This window comes from Neoarius graeffei, chromosome 23 (genome assembly GCF_027579695.1).
Source record: "Neoarius graeffei isolate fNeoGra1 chromosome 23, fNeoGra1.pri, whole genome shotgun sequence".
Taxonomy (NCBI): domain Eukaryota; kingdom Metazoa; phylum Chordata; class Actinopteri; order Siluriformes; family Ariidae; genus Neoarius; species Neoarius graeffei.
This window is the reverse complement of record NC_083591.1, coordinates 45320250-45336267: the sequence shown is the minus strand read 5'-3', so window position 1 is coordinate 45336267 and position 16018 is coordinate 45320250. Positions and strand designations below refer to the sequence as shown.

Sequence of the window (16018 nt, the reverse complement as noted above, 5' to 3'; positions counted from 1 at the left end):
ATAAGAAAGAAAGACTGACAGTGACATATTAGGTTGGTTACAAATTGGTTCAACTTATTCACATCTGTAAAATACAGGCCTAGGTGATATCTCTGGGAGTGGTTTTGATGTATTACATGTTGCTTTATTTTTGCATGGTGAGGTTGACATTTACATGGAATTGCCCATATCTGATAGACCATGAAAAAAAGCCAGCCAATATTATTATTAGTATTATCATTACGATTACTGTGCATACACATTCCTTTCGGGTGCTCAATGCATCTTTCTCTTTCAAAATCCTCTCAAAATCTTCCGCATTTAATGACGGAAACCTGGCGGCCATGTTTGTTTACAAATTGTCACAGTCACTCGCTAACGCGGAAGTTTTACTGTACGTCTCTGACGTGTGACGTCATGTTGTCTTGACAACCATGCAATATCGTAAACCATATTCACCGCTCATTCTCCGTCGGGTAGAGTGATGTAATACACGAAGGATAAGTGATATGCTAACAATATTGCATGCTATCAAACCAAATGAATGAAACCCGCTAGAAGGGAATAGAACACGTTTTTATTCCATCGAAAAAGTGTCCTGTATCTATAGTAACTAAATAATATTGGCTGGGTTTTTTTCATGGTATATCATTCAGCTAGCATGATATTGAAAGAGTCGAAGAGGAGTTCAGTATCATATTAGCTGAATGGAATATGTCCGATATACCATGAAAAAAACCCAGCCAATATTATTATTATTATTATTATTATTATTATTATTATTATACATTCCTTTCAGGTGTTCAACACATCTTTCTCTTTCAAAATTCTCTCAAAATCTTCTGTATTTAATGAAGTAAACCTGGCAGCCATGCTTGTTTACAAATTGTCAGTCACTCTGTCAGTCAGTCTGACGTGTGACATCATGTTGTCTTGATAACGACGCAATATCGTAAACCAGGGGTTTTCAAAGTGTGGGAGAGTCAGCCCCCCCTCGGAGAGCAAATAAACAACAGCGCCCCCCCCCCCCCCACACACACACAATTTTTGTTGTTGCTATACTTAATGTTCCATTCGTATTTTTAAAAAATGGTTGTTGTACACTTTTTTTCTTTTTCACATTTTAAACATCTGTGCTTTTTAAAACATCTTGTTTTACACATTTTAAACATTTCATAGCATCGTTAGCTAGCACCTCTTGGCAGACAACACACTGTGGCAGTGGAGCATCTTCAGATCCAGTCCATGAAAATCCAAACTTTAATCAGTGGTTCTCAACCGGGGGGGCGCGGAGGTACTCCAGGGGGGTCGCGAGTAGGCTTCATGTATGGAGGAAAAAAAAAAATCTGGGGCTAACAGGCTATAGTAGCTAAGCAGATGCAACACATTTACCCATGTCAAAATGCAGGACATTGGACTATTACATACAAATCAATACTATTATAAAATCTATCATCAATCTATCATAAAATCTTGTGTGTAGGTTATTTTAAGCCCGTGACGCGAACATGACGCAACGTCACGTGAGTGAGTCTGCATACCGTGGCCACCGTGTGAGTGCTTGCCACACACACACTAGTCTGGTTTCTTGCCGAGTTAACTCGTGCCGACTCTCGCTAGTCTACTATCATCAATCCATCGATACAGCGCAAAACCCAAACAGTCTTTTTAAAGACTACTACCCCACACTGTATTTTTGCTTTCCCCATTTCAGCTCTACCCAAATAATTTGTTGTTTTTGTTGTTTTCTTACTGCTAGTCTACTATGGATAATGCTACTACTGCTGCTACTGCTACTACTACTACTACTACTAATAATAATAATAATAATAATGATAATAATAATAATCTAGCCCAGGGCTATCTATCTATCTATCTATCTATCTATCTATCTATCTATCTATCTATCTATCTATCTATCTATCTATCTATCGGTCGATATAAGGTGCTGTAGGTCGGGTGGCGTCACTGCGGGTGAGTGTGTTTGGGGGGGGATGGGGGCGGGGCGAGAAGAGGGGCCCCCAACTGCAATGAACCAGCTTTGGTGGGGCCCAGGTTGCAAAAGGTTGAGAACCCCTGCTTTAAATGATCGTGGTCATGCTTCCTTCTTTTTCCAGTCCCCCAGGATTCCGCGGGCCTTTTTTGTGATTGTTGTGGGCTAAAATGTCTGACGTTGCGGGGGGTTTTCCAAAAAAATTGTGATGAAAGTTGCGGTGTTTTTTAGGTTTTTGTTGCGATTACATTGCGGGAGGAAGTGAAAGATGCGAGAAATTGTTGCGATTTTCTCTTTCTGTGATTAAAATTGAGTGATATGTTAAATATTAAGTTATTACTGAAAAACTATTGATTAAAAAAAACAGACACTGAGAAATGGTCCTATAAACAACTTTACCAATATAAAATATTACCAGGACTACAAAAATGCAGAAAAATAGGCTTTACTTATCCAAATGCACCTGTTGGTTCAAAAGTTAAAGTGCAGAGAACCTCACAGCACAACATGAAGTTACCTTAAAATATAATATAAATGCCTCAGCTTTCATGTAAGAAAAAAAAACCTATTAATACTAGTACTGTGTGCAGGCAGTCTCTCCTGAAGACTAAATTAAACAATAATTATAAACTAATAAAATAAATGGCTCAGGCTTCATAGAAGAAAAAAAACAATTTGAACAGAATCTCACAGTATGATGCTGAAGCTGCCTAAACAATGGAAAATAAAATACCATTTTGGCAAAAATGTTGGCATCCATTACTTTCTTGTATTAAGTAAAAAAATAAATAAAGTGCACACAGTGCTTCACTGTAAACATAACACACTCACACATCATGCAATGTTGCCAGATACTGCTGACGTTTTCCAGTCAAAACGTCATGTTCAAAACCCGCCAAAATGCACTTAAAACCAATCTGGCAACACTGCGCACATGCTGCTTCTCTTGAACTTAAACACGGAAGTAAGGCGGAAGGTAGTTTGTCGACGTCACCTCAAGACGACGCCAACGATTGGTCAAATTTGCGGGAAAGTTGCGATGATTGGATATAATTGTAACACCGCCCTGAATTCGCGGGGATTGGTTGAATTTGCGCTGAAGTTGCAAATCGCAACATCCTGGAGGCTCTGTTTTTTTTTGCTTGGCCCAAACTCTGTCTCCTCACTCACTGTAGCTATATGGCCCTTTTCCACTACCCTTTTTCAGCTCACTTCAGCTCACTTCAGCCCGACACGGCTCGTGTTTCGACTACCAAAAACCAGCACGACTCAGCTCGCTTCAGCCCTGCTTAGCCCCTAAAACTCGCACCGTTTTGGAGTGGGGCTGAAGCGAGCCAAACCGAGCCAAGTGGGGCTGGGGGCGTGAGCAGACAGTCCCCTGTGCACTGATTGGTGAGGAGGAGTGTCCTCACACGCCCACACACGCCCCGCGAGCGCGCTGGGATCTGTAAACACTGCAAACCCAGAAGGAGAAGAATTACGAATTACGAGAATTTCTGAAGCCTTATGCGCCTCGCCTCATCTATACGCTCTTGCCAGTATCTGTCCGCGTTGTCGGTGACAACAAGCCACAGCACCAAGACCAGCCACACTAACGACTCCATGTCCTCCATGTTTATTGTTTACTATTCGGGTCGTGAGACTACTGCTTAAAAGATCACTGATGTCACTGTTTGCGCTGCTTAACGACATCACCTGACGTCCACCCACTTTCGCTAACTCCACTCAATGTGTCCACCCACTTCCAGCCAGCACGGTTCAGTGCGGTTGTAGTCGAAATGCAACTCCAACAGCCCCGCTCAGCCCGACTCAGCACGGCACGGCTCAGCCCGACTCAGCCGCGTTTGTAGTGGAAAAGCGGCATTAGGTACTAAAAAGCGATCCATTTTGTCTCTGGTAAAGGCTCCTCACGTTGCGCCCCCCCTGAAGAACTCTGGCGCCCCCCAGGGGGGGCGCGCCCCACACTTTAAAAAGCCCTGTTAAACCATATTCAACGCTCATTCTCCATTGGGTAGAGTGGCATAATACACATAGGATAAGCGACATGCTAACAATATTGCATGATACGAAACCAAATGAATGAAACCCGCTCGAAGAGAATAGAACACGTGTTTTTATTCCATCGGAAAAGTGTCCTGTACGACTAATAATTTCTTATAACCTCACATTCCAAAGTGCTTCATTCCTCCTATACTGCAGGATTTTGCCAATGATGACGACTATCAATTTATTGAAGTATGACACATCGTACTTTGTATCTGTTTACACCTCTCCTGATTGTCAGAACCTCTCTTTTTCTTCATGCGTAATTGTATGTAATCTTTTACGCTTATATCCAGTATAATGGTACACGCCGTCTGTCTGTCCTTTCATCTTCGCACATGTCTATTTCTCTTTGTGTAGCCTTCTTTCACTTCCTTACTCTCTTGCCCCTCTTCACGATCTCTCTTTCTCTCGCACACTCTCCATCTCTCTTTCACAAAATAATGAAAACCACCCTCCCCTATTATATCAGGAAAAAAAAAATTACATTCTCTCCCTGTCTAGTGGTTCATTTTCACATGTGGCAGGCCACGCTGGGGTCCACAGAGAGGAGGCTGATTTCACACATGCCTGCTTATTAGGTGTCCTCTCTCCAGGGTTCGTGGAAAGTCTGGTGTTAATTGGCAGACCAAAACCCCGCACCTCGCAAAGTAGAGTGCCGCTAAGCCAAATTAGCCCATTAGAACCGGCAGTGGTGGGGCAGACAGATGGGTTGTGATGAAACGTGACTAGTACACTCCTAGCACACGGACCTCATTAGGAACGTATTCTTTTATTGCAAGTCACGTTACATTAATAGAGGAGTTATAAAACATGTTTAGATGTAGCATTAAAGCGCTGTTTAAATGCAAAGGGTTCTGACGGGAGTTATTTTGTGCCATCCGTTCTCAGTGGGTGCTGTATGCGTATGTAATAAATTATTTAATCCTGTTGCGACGTACTGTAACGCGAGCTTCATCTCTGGGACTAAAGAAATATTAAAACAATTTTTACCAGCTCACTTAAGGGAGATTAAAAAAAAAACATATAGTTGTGTGTAATTTGGCAGAGATTTTGCTTTGATTCAGGAGTTCTTAGAGAAAGTGTTATAAAGTAGGAGTTGTGCACTAGTGGCATGCCATGACAAGCAAACTACAAAACATCCATTCTGGAAACGAGGGTAATTCTGAGGGAATGAGCCTCAATCAGGACAGCAAGAGACTTGAGGAGCGTACATACTGACAACACAAGTGCTAGTTTAGTGAGGTTTGATGTGAAGGATTGTGTGCAACAGCTTAAGACCTCAGAAATGTAAAATATGTTAGCTATGCACATGTGTTTGGGCATGTATTCATGTCCTGTGTGCATTTGTGAATTTGTCACCTCTGTGCATTTGTTGTTGACGAGGGGTATAATTCAAGTGCACTATCTTTATCTGTATATATATATATATGGGCGGCACGGTGGTGTAGTGGTTAGCGCTGTCGCCTCACAGCAAGAAGGTCCGGGTTCGAGCCCCGGGGCCGGCGAGGGCCTTTCTGTGTGGAGTTTGCATGTTCTCCCCGTGTCCGCGTGGGTTTCCTCCGGGTGCTCCGGTTTTCCCCCACAGTCCAAAGACATGCAGGTTAGGTTAACTGGTGACTCTAAAGTGAATGTGAGTGTGAATGGTTGTCTGTGTCTATTGGCCCTTTTCCACTACCCTTTTTCAGCTCACTTCAGCCCGACACGGCTCGCGTTTCGACTACCAAAAACCAGCACGACTCAGCTCGCTTCAGCCCTGCTTAGCCCCTAAAACTCGCACCATTTTGGAGTGGGGCTGAAGCGAGCCAAAGCGAGCTGAGTGAGGCTGGGGGCGTGAGCAGACACTCCCCTGTGCACTGATTGGTGAGGAGGAGTGTCCTCACACGCCCACACACGCCCCGCGAGCGCGTTGGGATCTGTAAACACTGCAAACCCGGAAGGAGAATAATTACGAATTACGAGAATTTCTGAAGCCTTATGCGCCTCGCCTCATCTATACGCTCTTGCCAGTATCTGTCCGCGTTGTCGGTGACAACAAGCCACAGCACCAAGACCAGCAACACTAACGACTCCATGTCCTCCATGTTTATTGTTTACTATTCGGGTCGTGAGACTACCGCTTAAAAGATCACTGATGTCACTGTTTGCGCTGCTTAACGGCATCACCTGACGTCCACCCACTTTCGCTAACTCCACCCATTGTGTCCACCCACTTCCAGCCAGCACGGTTCAGCGCGGTTGTAGTCGAAATGCAACTCCAACAGCCCCGCTCAGCTCGACTCAGCACGGCACGGCTCAGCCCGACTCAGCCGCGTTTGTAGTGGAAAAGCGGCATATGTGTCAGCCCTGTGATGACCTGGCGACTTGTCCAGGGTGTACCCCGCCTTTCACCCGTAGTCAGCTGGGATAGGCTCCAGCTTGCCTGTGACCCTGTAGAACAGGATAAAGCGGCTACAGATAATGAGATGATATATATATATATATATATATATATATATATATATATATATATATATATATATATATATATATATATATATACTACCATTCAAAAGTTTGGGGTCACTTTGAAATTTCCTTATTTTTGAAAGAAAAGCACTGTTCTTTTCAATGAAGATCACTTTAAACCAGGGGTTTTCAAAGTGTGGGAGAGTCAGCCCCCCCTCAGAGAGCAAATAAACAACAGCGCCCCCCTTACAGTTTTTGTTGTTGCTATACTTAATGTTCCATTCGTATTTTTAAAAAATGGCTGTTGTACACATTTTTCTTTTTTTTCTTTTTCACATTTTAAACATCTGTGCTTTTTAAAACATCTTGTTTTACACATTTTAAACATCTCATAGCATCGTTAGCTAGCACCTCTTGGCAGACAACACACTGTGGCAGTGGAGCATCTTCAGATCCAGTCCATGAAAATCCAAACTTTAAATAATCGTGGTCATACTTCCTTCTTTTTTCAGTCCCCCCAGGATTCCGCGGGCCTTTTTTGTGATTGTTGCAGGCTAAAATGTCTGATGTTGCGGGGGTTTCCAAAAAATTGCGATGAAAGTTGCGGTGTTTTTTAGGTTTTTGTTGCGATTACATTGCGGGAGGAAGTGAAAGTTACGATAAATTGTTGTGATTTTCTCTTTTTGTGATTAAAATTGAGTGATATGTTAAATATTAAGTTATTACTGAAAAACTATTGATTAAAAAAACAAAGACACTGAGAAATGGTCCTATAAACAACTTTACCAATATAAAAGATTACCAGGACTACAAAAATGCAGAAAAATAGGCTTTACTTATCCAAATGCAGCTGTTGGTTCAAAAGTTAAAGTGCACAGAACCTCACAGCACAACATGAAGTTACCTTAAAATATAATATAAATGCCTCAGCTTTCATGTAAGAAAAAAAAAAACTATTAATACTAGTACTGTGTGCAGGCAGTCTCTCCTGAAGACTAAATTAAACAATAATTATAAACTAATAAAATAAATGGCTCAGGCTTCATAGAAGAAAAAAAACAATTTGAACAGAATCTCACAGTATGATGCTGAAGCTGCCTAAACAATGGAAAATAAAATACCATTTTGGCAAAAATGTTGGCATCCATTAATTTCTTGTATTAAGTAAAAAAAAATAATGTAAAGTGCGCACAGTCCTTCACTGTAACATAACACACTTTCAGTAACATAATTTAAGCCTATATAAACACTGACTCGCACATGCAGTGTTGCCAGATACTGCTGACGTTTTCCAGTCCAAAATATGTTCAAAACCCGCCAAAATGCACTTGAAACCGCCCAATCTGGCAACACTGCGCGCATGCTGCTTCTCTTAAACGTATACACGGAAGTAAGGCGGAAGGTAGTTTGTCGACGTCACCTCAAGACGACGCCAACGATTGGTCAAATTTGCGGGAAAGTTGCGGTGATTGGATATAATTGCAACACCGCCCTGAATTCGCGGGGATTGGTTGAATTTGCATTGAAGTTGCAAATCGCAACATCCTGGAGGCTCTGTTTTTTTTGCTTGGCCCAGACTCTGTCTCCTCACTCACTGTAGCTTTAGGTACTAAAAATCGATCCATTTTGTCTCTGGTAAAGGCTAGCTGAAGTTCGCTAAATGTCCACAATAGTAACTTATTCTGGTTTATTTTTCCTCACGTTGCGCCCCCCCGAAGAACTCTGCCCCCCCCCCCACACACACACACACACACACACACACACACTTTGAAAAGCCCTGCTTTAAACTAATCAGAAATCCACTCTATACATTGCTAATGTGGTAAATGACTATTCTAGCTGCAAATGTCTGGTTTTTGGTGCAATATCTCCATAGGTGTATAGAGGCCCATTTCCAGCAACTCTCACTCCAGTGTTCTAATGGTACAATGTGTTTGCTCATTGCCTCAGAAGGCTAATGGATGATTAGAAAACCCTTGTACAATCATATTAGCACAGCTGAAAACAGTTGAGCTCTTTAGAGAAGCTATAAAACTGACCTTCCTTTGAGCAGATTGAGTTTCTGGAGCATCACATTTGTGGGGTCGATTAAATGCTCAAAATGGCCAGAAAAATGTCTTGACTATATTTTCTATTCATATTACAACTTATGGTGGTAAATAAAAGTGTGACTTTTCATGGAAAACACAAAACTGTCTGGGTGACCCCAAACTTTTGAACAGTAGTGTGTATATATATATATATATATATATATATATATATATATATATATATATATATATATATATATATATATTTTAGTGCTGGGGTTGTATTTGGAATTAACCCCAAAGTAGGTGTGGTTTAAACCAAAATAGTGGAAATACTTGGAGACAAAACGAGTGGTACAAATTCCAGCACTGTTAGAATGGCATGTGAGTTGGACAGTTCCTCAACATCAGCTACGGTCATAATTGGTCAAATTGTTTTGTACTGACAATATTTTACACATGAGATCCTAAACTTCCTCTCAGGTCTCAGTAAAGTACATCCATCCATCCATCCATCCATCCATTAGGCTTGGGACGATTGACAATGTTATTGGGAGCCACCAATAGCTGTCAAGATGGACAAGTTAAATGTCAGTCGGAAAACATGGTGTCTGCAATCACAAATAAAATAATGTAAAAATAAGGTGTGTTGTATCTCGTAATGTGTTTTCTAGTGCGTTTTGTATCCTGTGCGGACCATAATAACCTGCAGTCTGAACATCGTTCTCAGACGCATATTCGTTTTACTCGTCCGTGCTGCTGAACAGATAAAGCCATGAATGTCTTCACTCTCAAAACATGAACAGAGATGTAAATTAAGAAAATGAAGCGTGTTGTCCACAGGGTGACTTCGCTGTACAAGGATTCCATAAATACTTTATCTCTGCTGCTGTTCACCACAGAGCACATGCATGCCTAGTTTATATAATTTTATTTACAGTTTATAATGAGCCAAGTTACAGCTAATAACTTGCTAGGTTTATTTCCAAGCCTGAGTTCAGTTTTGCAGCACGTCTAACCTTATTAATGAGTAATTAAGCAAAAAACAAAGCAAAAAAAAGCAAAAAAAAAAGTGCTACCAGGCAAAACAAACCTCGCCCGGCAGCACTTATTTTATACCTATATGTTAGGGCAGCACGGTGGTGTAAGTAGTTAGCACGGTCACCTCACAGCAAGAAGGTTCTGGGTTCGAGCCCAGCGGCTGGCGGGGGTCTTTCTGTATGGAGTTTGCATGTTCTCCCCGTGTCTGCGTGGGTTTCCTCCGGGTGCTCCGGTTTCTCCCACAGTTCAAAGACATGCGGTTAGGTTAATATGGGACAGCCTTGGGCTGAGGTGCCCTTGAGCGAGGCACCTAACTCCCAACTGCTCCCTGGGCACTGTTAGCATGGCTGCCCACTGCTCTGGGTATGTGTGTGTGCTCATTGCTCACGTGTGTGTGTGCTTGGGTGTGTTCACTGCTTCAGATGGGTTAAATGCAGAGAGGAATTTCACAAGTGTGTAATGAATAAAGTTGTGCTTTCTTTCTTTCTGATAATGGTAATATTTCTGAATCGTCAGGTGATAGTCCTATGAAAATCCATGACCTTGAGTTTGACATTTCAAAGTCGTTCAAGGTCAAAGGTCATGGTGCTAAATGAAAGCCTATATGACACTTCCTATGAGTTGATAATGGTAAACATGTGTCTACCATCAACCGTTTTCAAGTTATAGCCCTCTGAAAATCCGTGACCTTGAGTTTGACCTTTCAGGGTTACTCAAGGTCAAAGATCATGGTGCCAAATGAAAGGCCATATGGGAGTTCTTATATGCTCATAATAGTAAACATTTGTCTATCAGCAACCGTTTTTGAGTTATAATGGAAAATGTTATTTTGACCGAAAGGTTGACCTTTCTGGTGATCTTGACCTGATTACCCCCAAAATTTAATCAGATAATCTATGGACGATTGCCCACCTACCCTGAAAATTTGAAGTCAATCTGTGCAACCGTCTAGACGCTAGATTGTTAACAGACAGACAGACTCACAAACAAACAAACAAGGTCAAAGGTCATGGTGCCAAATGAAAGCTCATATATGACTTCCTATATGTTGATAATGATAAACATCTCTCTATCTCTAACTTTTCGAGTTATAATGGAAAATATGAAAATTTTAGCAATGACCTTGACCCCCCACACACACATTTGACCCCCAACCACGAAGAAAACTATGAGCGATACCCCATCATGTGCATATCAGTGGAAGCAGAATTGAAAGATGAACATTTTGGAATTGGTTTGAAGTAAATATGATGAATATGAAGGAAGGCATCCCAAAAAAAAAAAAGATTGTGACCTTTTTGATGACCTTGACCTTTACTGGATGACCCTCAAAATGTTGGCGGTTCTATTTGAGACCAATGCCCATCTATCCTGAAAGTTTCATAAAAATTGGTCCAGCTGTTTTCCCATAATATCTTTAAAAATAAAAGGCTTGCTCATTGGGGATAGATTAGGGATAAAATTAGCTCATGTTTTAAGTCGTTCAAATTCTGTAAAGCTGCTTTGCGACAATGTTTATTGTTAAAAGCGCTATACAAATAAACTTGATTTGATTTGATTTGAAAATAGGTACCCTATGGGTACATGTGGCTACTGCTTATAAATAAAATAGTTTTCTGATCCCATGTCCAAACAGTAAATCTAGCATGTATGTATATATATATATATTACTCTATGAGGCAGTAGCCACAAAAATGAAGCAGAATCCAAAAATGAACAATTTAAAAATCACAGAAGTAAAATATACTAAGTGTCAGTACTTTATATTATTCTACTCTTACCTCATACAGTTTTCGAAACTGAAACCTCCGAACCGAGGCTAACATACACACGCTGTCACCATGACCCAAACTCTTATTTCCCGGAAATGGCCCGGCGCTAGAGCTCAGTGGTCTCAATACTCTTTTCGACAACTTCCTGTAACAACTCGGAAGTGCATCACATCGACATCACACATGGGACCACTGGCCAAAGAAGGCGAGGAAAGATGGACAACCTGGAGTATATTTTAAAATAGGACCGCACTTTCCCTCTGTAATAAGCATAAACATGTCTGAAAGCGATTTCTTTAGTCTAGTCCATTTATTTCGAACGGTGAACCGAATTGTATACACTCACGGGCCATTTTAATAGGAACCCCTATATGCGCATGCTCAGTGCACCATTGTTACACTCATTCTTACATTCTTACAACATGATTGAATGAATGAATGAATGAATGAATGAATTTATTTATTTATTTCGAACATGTATAAAAAAATGTAACTATTTGTACATACAAAAGAAAGAACACGAGAAAGTGACAAAAAAAATTAATAAATAAAATACATAAAGAGCTCAGACATTACAATACACCGCACATTGTTCGAAAAATTGACGATGACATAATAGCTATAGCCTCTATATGAGGCAGGAGCCACAGAAACTAATGCTAGCGATTGCAGCTACAGATGACTCTGAACCAGCTTATGGTATTTTTTTTTCCCACTGTAATGTTGTAGCAGGGGGCAGCACGGTGGTGTAGTGGTTAGCGCTGTCGCCTCACAGCAAAAAGGTCCTGGGTTCGAGCCCAGCGGCCGGCGAGGGCCTTTCTGTGCGGAGTTTGCATGTTCTCCCCGTGTCCACGTGGGCTTCCTACGGGTGCTCCGGTTTCCCCCACAGTCCAAAGACATGCAGGTTAGGTTAACTGGTGACTCTAAATTGACCGTAGGTGTGAATGGTTGTCTATGTGTCAGCCCTGTGATGACCTGGCGACTTGTCCAGGGTGTACCCCGCCTTTCGCCCATAGTCAACTGGGATAGGCTCCAGCTTGCCTGCGACCCTGTAAGACAGGATAAGCGGCTAGAGATAATGGATGGATGGATGGATGTTGTAGCGTGTACACAAAGCACATTACATATGTATATATGGCCACACCTCCTTCTTTCCTCCCACTCGAAATAATAGGTGATACTATTGTCAATCAGCAATCGTTAGAAGACATGATAGGATAGTAACATATTATATACGATATCGCAAGCCTCCATCCATCCACCCATCCATCCATCTATCTGTCTTTACAACCAATGAACGTAGTTGGTTCTACTTGTTAAAATTTATACAAACTAGTGTTCTAATTTAAACCACTGCAGACAAGGGTGAATGAACACTGTAAATGCATCGTGCAGTGCTCATGTATATTCATGTTAATGAACATGGTCTTTGTTTGTCCCATGAACTTCATGTCTGACTGCTTGCATAAAAGTATAAACCTTCGCTTGTTTGGATCTTCTTTGCACCTCTAGTCTCAAACACATGCCCTGTGAACCTTTCAAAAATTAGTCCGCCTTCTATTCCTGTCTGCATTTATCTGTTTAGAGCACATTATCTTTTCATTCGGAACTAAGTATCTGTATTCAGTTCAATCCCTAATGTATCCGTATGTCTGACGTCATAGACTTTCAAGCAGTAATATTACTAAATTCCAAAAGTTTCTGTGGTTTCATATTCATATCTCTTTCCTTATAGGGCTTTGAAGACGTGTCCCGACTCTTCAGAAAGTTAACCATCCTTTCTGTGTTTTGAAAGGCTTCACTCGCAAAGTGCAAGCGATGATTTCTGCTAAGTGAATGGAGACAAGAATAGAGACAGTGCTCCATAGATTCGAGCCTAATTAGCAAAGTCAAAGTAATTATAGGTAGCTTTAATTGCACAGTATCCCAAGTGATTGTCAGAGCAAAACCACCTGGTGCTTTGGACATTATTTTGTAATTATGGGGTTGATTCGGTGCTTTTCTCAGTCTTCTCCATTCTAATTAAATTGCAGTCCGGATGCACACCAAAACTTTTAATTGTTTGTGCCATGCATTCAGAGTATCTTGTCATTTGGTGCTTTTGAAGTGCAAAAATCTTCTGACTCTCTCTCTCTCTATATATATATATATATATTTTTAGTTAGTATCGGCAGGGGTGGCGTAGTGGTTAGCGCTGTCGCCTCACAGCAAGAAGGTCCGGGTTCGAGCCCCGTGACCGGCGAGGGCCTTTCTGTGCGGAGTTTGCATGTTCTCCCCGTGTCCGCGTGGGTTTCCTCCGGGTGCTCCGGTTTCCCCCACAGTCCAAAGACATGCAGGTTAGGTTAACTGGTGACTCTAAATTGACCGTAGGTGTGAGTGTGAATGGTTGTCTGTGTCTATGTGTCAGCCCTGTGATGACCTGGCGACTTGTCCAGGGTGTACCCCGCCTTTCGCCCGTAGTCAGCTGGGATAGGCTCCAGCTTGCCTGCAACCCTGTAGAACAGGATAAAGCAGCTAGAGATAATGAGATGAGATGAGATAGTATCGGCATACATAAAAGCCTAACAGTGCATCAAATCCGGACCATTTCTCTGAAAAATTTCACTCATCTCAGCCAGTACAGGCTGACTCACATGCCCTCTTTTTTCTTTCTGATGCTAATTACAGTATGAAGATAATATAAATGATATCGAGGCCACATTTAGTAGTGACTGCTGCTTGTTTTAAGCAAATTACACGTTCTGCATAAGCTTACTGTTACACTGTGTATGTAAGTGAGTCACTCAGTCTTAATTTCTCCGAGCGATGTGATAATGACGGGGTCATTTGCAACCCTAGCCAAAGGCCTAGGGTTGCAAAATTCCCGGGAATGTTCAGAGTGGAAAATTCATCTCATCTCATCTCATCATCTCTAGCCGCTTTATCCTGTTCTACAGGGTCGCAGGCAAGCTGGAGCCTATCCCAGCTGACTACGGGCGAAAGGCGGGGTACATCCTGGACAAGTCGCCAGGTCATCACAGGGCTGACACATAGACACAGACAACCATTCACACTCACATTCACACCTACGGTCAATTTAGAGTCACCAGTTAACCTAACCTGCATGTCTTTGGACTGTGGGGGAAACCGGAGCACCCGGAGGAAACCCACGCGGACACGGGGAGAACATGCAAACTCCACACAGAAAGGCCCTCGCTGGCCACGGGGCTCGAACCCGGACCTTCTTGCTGTGAGGCGACAGCGCTAACCACTACACCACCGTGCCGCCCCGAGTGGAAAATTTCCATGGAAATTTTGGGAATTAACGGGAATTTATGGGAATTTTGGGGAACTTTCGGGAATTTTCAAAACCAACTTTACTTAAAAATTGATACAAAAAAATAAGGTCCTTTTATTCAGATGAGGATATTTCTCTGGGTCTCTGTTCTGTTCAGAAGAACATACAAGCAAAAACAAGCATGTCACTAATTAAACAAGTGAGAAAATTAATAACCACCAAATGTTTTACAAAAGCAAGACGGGTTTTCCCTGGTACATGGATAATGAATTAAACAATAATGTTAGACTTTGTGAGAACTTATCTTCAGAAGCAACTTTAGCTACTTATGATTTTGAAGACTGCTTCCTGTAACTTTTTTGTTTACTCATTATACTTCAACTTGAATTCCTTTTTCATTTTGCAACTGGTTTGTAAACCATGTCCTGTCAAGTAATTTGCTTGCAAATTATCGGATTAGAAGTAGTGATTAGGGTATACAATGCTATTAAAACAATGACATTAAACAGCCTTGCTCCAGATTCAAAGAAAAAAGTGGCACTAATATATTTTACAAGCAGCAAAACTTATTTCAAGACTACTAGTCATTAGAAATTTTAAATTTTACATTTTTTACCAGCTGGGAGGTCCTTATCGTGAAATACCGTGACCGAGGAGGGCCGAGGTCAGTATTCAAGGCCGAGGTCACAGTATTTCACCATACGGACCAACCTTAAGCTGGTAAATAATATATTTATTTTTTTCTTTACCAAATTCTAACAGAAAACGAGAGCGCCCGAAAGGGAAAACCAAGCCGAGGCGAGCTGCCATTTTGAATCCTCATTCATGGCTGTAATGCAAATGGCTTCCTCCTCGGTATACAAGTGCACTTCCATGGCAGGAAAAAAACCTACATTTTGCCGCCTATGTCGTCCCTTATTTATACAAAATTGAGTCATTCAGGATTCAGCCATGTTTTTGCTTGGCGTTAGCAACAGTTACAGGTTTTTAGCTTTCTCCTGAAATGTTTTCTTTTATTTCTTCTTACTCAGGGTAGTAAAACTCGCTTTCGCTGTGAACACTGTCGTTATCGCTATCCATGCTGTAAAATTAATGCTATTCTCCTGAGAAATGCTGGCAAAATGTATAAGATTTTTGATAATCTTATAAATAAATCTTATTTTAAAAAAAAAGATAAATGTTGACAAAAAATGGTACTATGTTTGTTGTTGTTGTGAACGAGCGAGTCCCCAGAGGTCCATAACCGGGGTCCGTACCGTAGGATATGGACCCGCTCGCCAGCCAATCAGAGCGCAGGATTTGATGGAAACCGGACCGCGAAAAAAATAATCCTTGTTATTTTATGATGTGATACCGTTGTGATTAAATTTGTAGACAAGTCTTCAAGTTTTGTAAAATTTTGTAATTAAATGGTCAAAATTGAGTTTTTGCAAGA

General features: G+C 41.4%; 1 protein-coding gene across 3 annotated transcripts in view; it reads left to right on the top strand.

The window, feature by feature from the left end:
* Positions 1–16018, top strand: part of LOC132871759 (receptor-type tyrosine-protein phosphatase mu-like) — a 444714-nt gene that overhangs the window by 61819 nt on the left and 366877 nt on the right. The gene's annotated exons all lie outside the window — the stretch shown is intronic.